Source organism: Triticum aestivum, chromosome 6A (genome assembly GCF_018294505.1).
Source record: "Triticum aestivum cultivar Chinese Spring chromosome 6A, IWGSC CS RefSeq v2.1, whole genome shotgun sequence".
NCBI lineage: Eukaryota > Viridiplantae > Streptophyta > Magnoliopsida > Poales > Poaceae > Triticum > Triticum aestivum.
Window position 1 is genome coordinate 496633331 of NC_057809.1, and position 10371 is coordinate 496643701.

The window sequence follows — 10371 nt, forward strand, 5'->3', positions numbered from 1 at the left end:
CACTATCGTGCTCCCCACCTCACCAGGAGCACGCAGCGCGCACTAACGCCTCCCCAAACCCCCTGCAACGTCGATTCCGACCGCACCCGAACTCCGGCAGCCGCAGCCGAGCTCGCCGCCGTCGACTCCGGCCACCCCAGGGCCAGCCACGGCCACCGTCCGACGCGCCGTCGAGCTAGCTATCCAACGCACCTAGCCGCACGCCGTTTGGAGCACCACAGAGGAAACCCGAGGCCCCTGCACGCCGCGGACCTCGCCGGCGACTAACCGCCGGCGGGTTTGACCTGTCCGACCTGAGGTTTGACCCCCCCAGGGTCACTGACGCGTGGGCCCTGTCGGACAGGTGGTTAGTTAGTACTAATTACCGTTAGTCAACCCCCCCTGACACTGACTAGTGGGCCCCAGCGCCACTAATTAGTAATTAGGATTAAACTAACCCTGTTTAACCCCCCTGTCACTGACGTGTGGGCCCCACACATCAGGTTTGATTTCAGCCAGCCACAGTTGACCACTGACGTCATGCTGACGTCATGCTGGCGCAATAATTATAATTTCTGGATTTAATTTAAATCAGGAAATTCCAGAATATTATTTAAACTTCAAAAATTCATAACTTTTATTCTGTAACTCCAAATTGGACAAATTATATATGAAAAATGATCAGAAAAATCCAATCTATCCATCTGTACTATTTTCATGCATGATCAAACAAGTTAAATTGATGTTTTAAGCAGAACAAGGAAAAGCACTTTTAAAAGGCCATGTTTGAGTTTGAAATTTGAATCTTTGGTTCAAATTTGTTCAAACCCTTCTGGTTCTAGTTGCATTAGCCCAACACACTCATATTGCCATGTTTCATGCATGCATCATATTGTTGCACATTGTTTGGTGATGCTTGTGTATCGATGTCCTTTGCGACAGGTTCTGCCTCCGAGGAGTACCGTGATTACCCTAACGAAGAACCATATCAGTGCATCGAACCATCAGGCAAGCAACCAACCATTTGATCATATCGATACAATCCCATGTTCTCGCTCCTGCTCTCTTTTACTGCATTAAGACAACGCGATTCAAACTGCTGTGTGCTACGGTAGTTGAACCCATTTCCTCTGCATGACCTGTCATTGCCACAGTAACTAGATGAAACCCACTAGCATGTGTAGGAGTTGATTGAGCCATATGTATGTGTTGTTCCTACCTTGCTATGCCTGCTATGCTTAGAGTCGTGTCAGGTCTGGTTCATCTGGGTGATGGGCTAGAGTGAAATGATTATGTCGGTAATGGGAGTGGTGTGGTGAACACGATTTGGTAAAGGTATCGATGAGAGGCCATGTAGGAGTACATGGTGGGTTGTTTCATTGAAGCCGGCCTTAAGCACTGAGATCTGTATATGTGATTTAAGATATAGCTACTACCATGCATTGGGCCCTGAAATATGACCCCGCTCGACTTCTTATTCACCCTAGCCCTCTGTCCAGGAGTTGCACGTAGTTTCTGGTGTTTGTAGCCTACTGGAGGCCGTGGACAGCGCTGACCGTAGGGGTGGGCTGTGATGCGGTAGGTACGTGGCACGGTGTACCGAATACCCGTTAGGTATCTCGGGAACCCTGTTCACATCGTTCGGGGCCGTATGGGAAACCTCGGCCGGACTCCCTGCGGATGGAACCTGAATAGGCGATAAACCTGGACTAGAGGCTTAAGTGTTTAGGTAGGTCCTGGTCTACACCCACGTCGGCTTTCGCTTGAAGTCTGCCGAGCACATGTCGTGTGCAGACGCTAAGTGGTGGAAACATGTATGAAGAAGTACACCCCTGCAGGGTTAACATGATCTATTCGAATAGCCGCGTCCGCGGTAAAGGACTACTTGGTTGCCTATACAGTTCATAGACAAGTAAATGGAAACTACTAAAAGCCTCAAGATAAGTGTGAGTGCCGAGGATGGCTCTTCCGTAGGAAGACGGAGGTGGATCCTCGGTAGTGTATTGAAGTGGTGAGTAGTGGACTCGTGTGCGCAAAACCATTTCAAGTTGGAGTATCGTAGGTTAGCCTAGCCAAGAGTCAAAGCTGGCTTGCTGCAATAACTCCACCAACCCTTCTTGATACTATGCATGTATGTAGGATCTGATGTAAGTCTTGCTGAGTACCTTTGTACTCATGTTGCTATAATCTACATTTTTACAGAAGACACTGCAACCCCTTCTGATGGGTTCTATGTAGACGTTGACATCAACGAGTAGGCTAAAGACCCAGGTGGTGACCCTGAGCTTGTGAAGGACCACGTAGTATAGCTAGGCTTTCCAAGCCTCTTTTATTTTACTAGTTGTCTGTACTCAGACAAGTTACTTCCGCTGCTGGTTTGTATGACTGTATGACTTGTATGTTGGGTCGTGAGACCCGTACCTTTGTGTATGATATGTATGGCTCCCTGAGCCTTAAATAAAGTGCTTGTGTCGTAGAGTCATGTTGTGATGCTTCGTTGTATTTGCACATATCGAGCATATTGTGTGTATGATTGAAATGCTTGGTATGTGTGGGATCTGACTATCTAGTTGTTTATCTTTAGTAGCCTCTCTTACCGGGAAATGTCTCCTAGTGTTACCGCTGAGCCATGGTAGCTTGCTACTGCTCTGGAACACTTAGGCTGGCCGGCATGTGTCCTTCTTCGTTCCTGTGTCTGTCCCTTCGGGGAAATGTCACGCTTTGAGTACCGGAGTCCTGTTAGCCCGCTACAGCCCGGTTTACCGGAGTCTTGCTAGCCCAGTGCTACAGCCCGGACCCACTTGCTGATGACCGACACGTTCGAAGCTGGGTCATGGATGCCTGTCCCTGTAAGTCTGTGCCACTTTGGATTTACGACTAGTCATGTCAGCCCGGGCTCCTTATCATATGGATGCTAGCGACACTATCATATACGTGAGCCAAAAGGCGCAAACGGTCCCGGGAAAAGGTAAGACGACACCCGTGGGGATACCGTGCGTGAGGCCGCAAAGTGATATGAGGTGTTACCAGCTAGATCGATGTGACATCGAGTCGGGGTCCTGACACGTACGACCAGGGCTCGTGTACATGGCTTGGTCGGAACAGAGAAACATCGTCGTCGTCGTGTTCATGGGGAGGCAACGGAATGCGTCGTGTTCATGGGAAGGCAACAGAATGCGTCGTGTTCATCGGGAGGCAACGGAACGTGTGGGAGCCAACCGGCTGGGTCGGAATGGAATGCGTGGTCGTGTTCATCAGGAGGGCTTGGATGGAACAGGGCGACGGAAACGAGGCCTGGCATACCGCACAACGGAGCAAACGGACCTCCTACGTTCAGAACGGGGTCCTGTTGATCAGGAGGGGTCTAGCGTACCTCAAAATGGAGGAAACGGACCTCCTACGGTCGAAACGGGGGTCCTGTTGATCGGGAGGGGTGTGGCGTACTGCAAACCGGACGAAACGGACCTCCTACGGTCGAAACAGGGGTCCTGTTGATTGGGAGGGGTGTGGCGTACCACAAAACGGACGAAATGGACTTGTGTTGGAGCGCTACGGTTGAAACGGGGGTCCTGTTCATCGGGAGGGGTGTGGCGTACCACAAAACCGGACTCTACGGGATACTGTTCATCTCCACCGTCGACCTCCTCCAGCCTCCACGGGCTACCGTCGACCTCCTCCAGCCTCCACGGGCTCCTGTTCATCCAGCCTCCACCGCGCGCTACTCCACCGGCTACTGTTCAACCACCCCTCCACCGTCTACTGTTCATCCAACCCTCCACACCACGGGGTCCTGTTCAACCACCCCTCCATGGTCACCCCTCCACCGTCTGCTGTTCATCCAGCCCTCCACCACACCACGGGGTCCTGTTCATCCAGAGGCAACGCCACCGCTCACTGTTCATCCAACCACCCCCCCCCCTCCCGCAATGCTCACTGTTCATCCGATCAATCGGCTTCAGTTAGCAGCAGTAGTGAAGGAATCGCTCGATCGGGTTCAGTTAACGGCCATCAATCGATCGCTCGGGTTCAGTGATGCATAGCCTACAGTGCAATCGCTCGGGTTCAGTTAGAGCCCAACGGCTCGCTCGGGTTCAGTTAGAGCCCAACGCCTCGCTCGGGTTCGGTTAGAGCCAACGCCTCGCACACACGCGCGTACGTGTACAAGAGAAACGCGCATCGCTCAGCCCCCGACCTCCCACCGTAAGCGGGAACTCCCAGAAATTTTCCTCGCTGTCGCTTCTACCACGGTTTTTTCCGTCATGGACAGCCCAAAGAATGTCATGCAGCTGCGTCTCCGGCTCGCCCAGGACGAAATGCCCATTTTCTGTCATGATTTTTTGTCCTAGAAGTAGGAGCCCACCACATCTATGATGATACCGGATTTTGTCACAATTATCGTCATAGAAGTGTCATATGTATGACAGAAAAAAATCGTTCGGCCCAAAATGTCACGGATGTGTCTTTTTTTGTAGTGTCACTTCTCCTTGCTTGTTCCTTGGCTCGGGTAAGTTCCGCCCGAAGGGTCTCCACGGCCGCAGCTCCATCTGCAGTCACATCATATTATAGATACTAGCATCATGCTCCTCTTAATGTTTGTTGACCACCCGAAAATACATACCTACGCCTCATCAAGCCGCTTGTTCACAAGCGCGATGTTGGCATCTGCCGCGTCAAGTTGCCGCCTTAGTCCGGCAAACTCAACAGTCCTGCCAGCCACCGGACCCTCAGCCGCCTGCACATGAAAGCAGCACGATCATTACCTGGGACTATGATCCTCTGTTTGCCGCCTCTGGACAGCAACCAGAGTCTCAGGGGCTACTATCTATATAGAGCACACCTAGCATGTGTGGTATCGTCAAAAAATTTATATATTACTTTGCGTACCTCAAAGCCTCTTAGCAGGCTCGTAAAAGCCTCATGCAACCCACTTTTGGCGGATGAAATCCTCTCAGCCACCGTACCCATTAAAGTACGATGCGCCTCTGAGATAGCCGCTTGCTCCAAAAGACCCATCAGTGTGTCCGGTTGTGCACCGGACAATCCCAGACTCTTTGTATTGCTCTCCTTAGGAGCCGAATACTCCGGACTTCGGGTGGCCGAAGGGTCACCTTCTGGCCTTGGTCGATCAGGAGAAATCCTCCGTGATGACACCTCTGGGACGTCCGCCCTAGGTGGCGGGGAGGTAGGGGGAGGCGTTTCGCTCTCCATCATCTCCGGAAGAAGATCCCCCGAAGACGAACTCTGTCGAGAAGGGCTACGAGTCGGACTGCAAGATATATGCCACGGTTATTGTCCTCGGAGATAAAGCAGATATATTTACCAAAAGTACTCTTGTTCACTTACAGCTCGGTGGAGGGCTAGCCCCCTTGCAGGCAATGTGCGATAAGGACGCCCTTCAGGGCAGGGCCCCCTGGCGAAGGTTTCTTCCCTTGTTTGGAAACCTTCATTTCCAAGTCTTCAGAGGCGGTCCTTTACCTTCCTCGGGGAGAGGGGATTCTGGATTCTTCTCCATGATTATCCTCCTTCACAGAGACACTAATTCCCCCGGTTTGGGTGAGTAATGCGTGAAGCCCCCTTTCGGCTTCTTTATTCCTCCCTTTATCTTCCCCTGATGGAACTTGATAAGGTGCGCGCTCAAGCATCCTGGCTAGCACAGGATCCGGTGAGCCTTCGGGAAGGGGGGACGAACACCTGATCATCTTCGCCTTTCTTATCCAGTCCTGGCTGAGAGCAATATTTTCAGAATGATGTTGTGACAAATAAAAATACAACATGTTCGGCCGCAGAATTACTTACGTGGGTATCTGGACGATTGCAGTTGAGACCCGCATCCTCGGTGGTGTCCGGACACTTTATTCGTGATCCGAAGAACAATCCGTACATCTCTTCGAGCGTGACGCCGAAGAATTGCTGAATAGTTCACGGTCCTTCCGGGTTGAACTCCCACAGTCGGAGAGATCGACGTTGGCATGGCAGGACCCGATGAACTAGCATAACTTGCATTACCTTGACAAGACTGACATCCCTCTTGAGGAGATCTTGAATGTGACTTTGCAATGCCAGCACGTCATTAACTGGCCCCCAGTCCAACCCCTTGTTGACCCATGACGCCAGTTGCAGCAGGGGGGGGGGCGAGCAGAAGGCAGGGCAGCTGCCCACTTTTTACTTCGGAGAGCTGTGATGTAAAACCACTCCCGCTGCCATAAGTTGGACACCTCCGGGAAGGAGCCCTTAGGCCATGGAGCATCGGTGCCTTTGCTTATTATGGCACCTCCACATTCTGCGTGTCGCCCGTTGATTGTCTTTGGCTTCACATTGAAGGTCTTGATCCATAAGCCGAAGTGTGGGGTGATGCGGAGGAAGGCCTCACACACGACGATAAACGACGAGATGTGAAGGATGGAATCTGGGGCTAGATCATGGAAATTGAGCCCGTAATAGAACATAATCCCTCTTACAAAGGGATCAAGACTAAAGCCTAGCCCTTGGAGGAAGTGGGAAACAAATACGACACTCTCGTTGGGTTCGGGAGTGGGGATGACCTGCCCTTGAGCAGGCAGCCTGTGCGAGATTTCGGCGGTCAGATACCTGGCTTCCCTTAGCTTCTTGATGTCCTCCTCTGTGATAGAGGAGGCCATCCACCGACCTTGAAGGTTCGATCCGTACATGGTTGAAGGTCCGAAGCGCTTAGCCTAAGCCTTGGGTGTTGGAACTTGAGGTGGGGGAGGGGAAGGATCGGGCGTGAGAAGAAAAGGACAGGCATTGGCCCCTTTATAAAGAGGGTGAATATCAAGCATCCTCCGCGTGGCCATTTGGAACTTGCCTAAAATCGAGGAGTCATACTAACAAACACGATTGGGTTACCCACGCCCATATTGATGGGAATCCCGTGAAAAGGGGAATACGATCTCTGCTTCGACAAGACGTGCCAATAAAACCGCCTCACAACGCGTGCGGTGGCAGGCTGGGAAAAACGGTTCGTAATCACCGGACCACGGCAGGATGTCACGTTATGAAAAGTTGTCAGCAGATTAGATTTGTGGAATATTATACTCTCTACGGTGGCATGTGGAATTTATTTTGCAAAGCCGGACACGATCCTTGTGTTCAAAATCTTCTATGGAGTTTTCGGAGAAGGAACCCGCCTTGCAATGCCGAAGACAATCTGCGCGCCGGACTCATCATCATTGAAGCCTGGTTCAGGGGCCACTAAGGGAGTCTTGGATTAGGGGGTCCTCGGACAGCCGGACTATATACTTTGGCCGGACTGTTGGACTATGAAGATACAAGATTGACAATTTTGTCCCGTGTCCGGGTGGGACTCTCCTTTGCGTGGAAGGCAAGCTTGGAAATTCGGATATGTAGATCTCCTCCCTTGTAATCGACTCTGTGTAACCCTAGCCCCCTCCGATGTCTATATAAACCGGAGGGTTTAGTCCATAGAACAACAACGATCATAATCATAGGGTAGCTTCTAGGGTTTAGCCTCTACGATCTCGTGGTAGATCAACTCTTGTAATACTCATATCATCAAGATCAATCAAGCAGGAAGTAGGGTATTACCTCCATCGAGAGGGCCCGGACCTGGGTAAACATCGTGTCCCCCGCCTCCTGTTACCATCAGCCTTAGATGCACAGTTCGGGACCCCCTACCCGAGGTCCGCCGGTTTTGACACCGACACGGACCCTACGGGTTTGAGAACTATGTAGACATGACTGAGACACGTCTCCGGTGAATAACCAATAGAGTAGCCTGGATGTTCATATTGGCTCCCACATATTCTACAAAGATCTTTATCGGTCAAACCGCATAACGATATACGTTGTTCCCTTTGTCATCGGTATGTTACTTGCCCGAGATTCGATCGTCGGTATCTCAATACCTAGTTCAATCTCGTTACCGGCAAGTCTCTTCACTCATTCCGTAATGCTATATCCCATAACTAACTCATTAGCTACATTGCTTGCAAGGCTTATAGCGATGTACATTACTGAGAGGGCCCAGAGATACCTCTCCGACAATCGGAGTGACAAATCCTAATCTCGATCTATGCCAACTCAACAAACACCATCGAAGACACCTGTAGAGCACCTTTATAATCACCCAGTTACGTTGTGATGTTTGGTAGCACACAAAGTGTTCCTCTGGTATTCGAGAGTTGCATGATCTCATAGTCATAGGAACATGTATAAGTTATGTAGAAAGCAATAGCAACAAACTAAACGATCGTCGTGCTAAGCTAACGGATGGGTCAAGTCAATAACATCATTCTCTAATGATGTGATCCCGTTAATCAAATGACAACTCATGTCTATGGTTAGGAAACATAACCATCATTGATTCAACGAGCTAGTCAAGTAGAGGCAAACTAGTGACACTCTGTTTGTCTATGTATTCACACATGTAGTAAGTTTCTGGTTAATACAATTCTTGCACGAATAATAAACATTTATCATGATATAAGGAAATATAAATAACAACTTTATTATTGCCTCTAGGGCATATTACCTTCACCACCATCCACGAGGGTGGGTGTCGGTGTCAAAACCGGCGGATCTCGGGTAGGGGGTCCCGAACTGTGCGTCAAGGCCGGATGGTAGCAGAAGACAAGGGACACGATGTTTTTACCCAGGTTCGGGTCCTCTCGAGGGAGGTAATACCCTACTCCTGCTTGATTAATATTGATGATATGGGTAGTACAAGAGTAGATCTACCACGAGATCAAGGACGCTAAACCCTAGAAGCTAGCCTATGGTATGATTGTTGTATATGGAGTTGATGTCCTATGGACTACAACCCTCCGGTTTATATAGGCACCGGGTAGAGTTAGGGTTACAGAGAGTCGGTTACAATGGTAGGAGATCTTGAATATCCGCATCGCCAATCTTGCCTTCCACGCCAAGGAAAGTCCCATCCGGACACGGGACGAAGTCTTCAATCTTGTATCTTCATAGTCCTGGAGTCCGGCTGAAGGTATAGTCCGGCTACCCAAACACCCCCTAATCCAGGACTCCCTCAGTAGCCCCTGAACCAGGCTTCAATGACGACGAGTCTGGCGCGCAGATTGTCTTCGGCATTGCAAGGCGGGTTCCTCCTCCAAGTCCTTCATAGAAGATTGTAGACACCAAGAGTAGTGTCCGGCTCTGCAAAATAAGTTTCCACATATTGCCATAGAGAGAATGATATAAACACAAATCAAATCTGCTGACGTATTCCGAAGTGCGTCATCACACTACGGCCAAGTCCTTTACTCGAATCGTTTTTACTTTTCCACCTCAGCACGTTTTGCGAGGTGGTTTCCTTGGCACGTCTTGTCAAAGCAGAGATCGTGTACCCCCTTTACGGGATTCTCATCAATACGGACGTGGGTAACCCAACCGCGCCATTTATCATGGCGCTTGGGAGGCAAGCGAGTTTTACTAGGCTGGTGGGGACGCACAACCGCATCCGCCCATATAAGGGGATAAGGATCCACCTTTTTACCTACGCCTTCTTCCTCCTTTGCCTATCCATCTCCTGCGCACTCGAGCTCCAGCGCCCAAGCCCGCACTTCCCACCTCAACCTTTTCCAGCAATGTCCGGAGCAGGAGGCAAGTGGATGGTCTCCTCCGCTACGGAGGGCCAAGTCAAGAAGCTAAGGAAGGCCGGATACCTGCCTAAGGACATCGCGCACCAGCTTCCCGAAAAGGGGCAGCTTCTCCCCACCCCAAGGCCCCATGAGAGGGTAGTATTTCTTCCCCACTTCCTTTGTGGACTGGGTTTTCCACTCCACCCATTTGTCCGGGGGCTCATGTTCTACTACGGCCTGGATTTCCATGATCTGGCCCCGAACTTCATCCTCAACATCTTGGCGTTTATCGTCGTGTGCGAGGCTTTCCTCCGCATCCGCCCTCATTTCGGCCTCTGTCTCAAGACCTTCAACGTCAAGCCCAAGGTGGTGCACGGCAGCCAGGCGGAGTGCGGAGGCGCCATGGCGGGAAGATGGCCAACGTCCTATGGTTCGAGGGCTCTTTTGTGGAGACCCTAAAGGGGTGGCAATCCGGGTGGTTTTACATCACCGAGCCACGCGACCCGAACTGGATCGCAGCCCCCGAGTTCCGATCCAGACCCCCCACGCGGCTTATGTCCTGGAAAGAGACGGGCCTTTCGTGGGGTGACGAAAAAGAGGTGACCGGATTGCAAACATGCATCCAGTCCCTGGTGAACAAGCCAATCCGGCTTGTTAATGTAATCCAGGTTATGCTCGTCTGCAGGATCCACCTGTGCCAACAACGGGATTTTAATCTGTGGGAGTTCGACCCGGCGCAGCACCAAACCCTTAGCAGGCTCTTCGACACAACGTACGAAGATGCCTGGAAGGTGCTATTCAAGGGCGCGAGGCTCCCGTATTC